This window comes from Aulonocara sp. 'chitande type north' Nkhata Bay, linkage group LG18 (assembly GCF_057382095.1).
Source record: "Aulonocara sp. 'chitande type north' Nkhata Bay isolate Kocher_YH1m ecotype deep benthic linkage group LG18, A_spYH_male_GT1.1, whole genome shotgun sequence".
NCBI classification, from domain to species: Eukaryota; Metazoa; Chordata; class Actinopteri; order Cichliformes; family Cichlidae; genus Aulonocara; species Aulonocara sp. 'chitande type north' Nkhata Bay.
In genome coordinates this window covers 17,785,792-17,787,086 of record NC_141361.1, presented here as the reverse complement: position 1 = coordinate 17,787,086, position 1,295 = coordinate 17,785,792, and the positions used below count along the sequence as shown (strand labels likewise).

The 1,295-nt window shown below is 35.8% G+C and overlaps 1 protein-coding gene across 4 annotated transcripts in view; it reads right to left on the bottom strand.

Annotated features, from left to right (window-relative positions):
- Nucleotides 1-777: 777 nt before the first annotated feature.
- klhl14 (kelch-like family member 14) overlaps nt 778-1,295 on the bottom strand; it is a 27,525-nt gene continuing 27,007 nt past the window's right edge. For all 4 annotated transcript variants that reach the window (XM_086270659.1, XM_086270658.1, XM_086270657.1 and 1 more), the window contains one exon: nt 778-1,295. This exon is cut by the window's right edge and continues 1,407 nt beyond it. The gene's annotated coding sequence lies outside the window, so the exon portion shown is untranslated.

Sequence of the window (1,295 nt, the reverse complement as noted above, 5' to 3'; positions counted from 1 at the left end):
TCAAGGTGTTTTTGTTTTCCTCCTCTTTTCTTTAGCATTAGTTCAGGCAGGCTGACCTCAAAGGTCAGAGCACCTCGGCTTTCTAGGCATCCAGTAGGGCTTCAATTTATGTTGCTCTAACCTGCCCACAGTGACTGCACCCCTGCAAACCACTTTGTAATCCACCCTTGCACCAGGTCACCCTTTGTATTCACTACTGACACTTGCACATCGTTCCCATTCTTGCTGCCCTTCACTGGCTTCTAGAAAAATTCTGAATTTATTTTAGGATTTTATTAATAATATATAAAACGCTACATTGACCGGTTTCTACATATATACAGCAGAACTACTGAGACCTGATCACTGCAGCTGACTTCTCAGATTTCTGATCTGATTTGCTAAAATTTTCTTATTTGAAAACTACAGGTGATCGTGGTTTTGAGGTTGTAGCTCCTTAACTCTGGAGGAATCGGGTTCGTTTTGATGGGTTAGCTTTTCTTTGAGTATCTGCGGTCTAATAAAGTTATTGTTATTAAATAAAGTTTTAAGCAGATTTTTGTGACGTGATTTTGAGAAACGTTTCTGTTTAAAGGTAGTTCCCCTTGTGGGATTGTTCACATCTCGTCGCTGGACTTGAACAAATGTCACAAACTCAGACACATTTTAATCATCAAGAGTCATTTTATTTTCATATTCTAAAATGCAAAGGACATAACAGGATTTGAGAATAAATCCAAGGTTGAGTGCACAAAAATGTTTCACTGCAGGCGATTATTTACAAGAATGAAATCAACGTTTCTTTTCTTTTTTCATTTTTTCTTTAAAGAATTCAACAGGTACTGCATCAATAATTAGAGTCAGGTTTTTGAACCTCATAACGTAGACAAGACTGGACTTCATTTGTACTGAAGATACTTTTTTAAACACAGCACATTCAGTAATTTACATTTTACATTTTAGTGAACTTTGCTGAAATAAAAGTTCACTATTAGTGCATTAAAGCCCACTGTATGTTTGTTTAATTTAGTCTTTTATACATTAAAGATTAAAATCTCATCAAGGTAATGCTATGTGGCCTCACAAACAGGCCTGTTAAAATTAAGCTGTACAGGAGAACAAGCTACACAAGTGTCCTCTGCATCAGTTTAGCCCAATGTGCTACCCAGAAACACGTTGGCTAATAGTTACAATTTGATTGTACCATCATTGTTTAATTAACATTAGTTAATTATAAGTTATTCATGTGAATATTAGGAATCAATAATGATCCTTAAATTGTCTTGCCTGCAGCATGACATTGGTTAGAGTTTTGC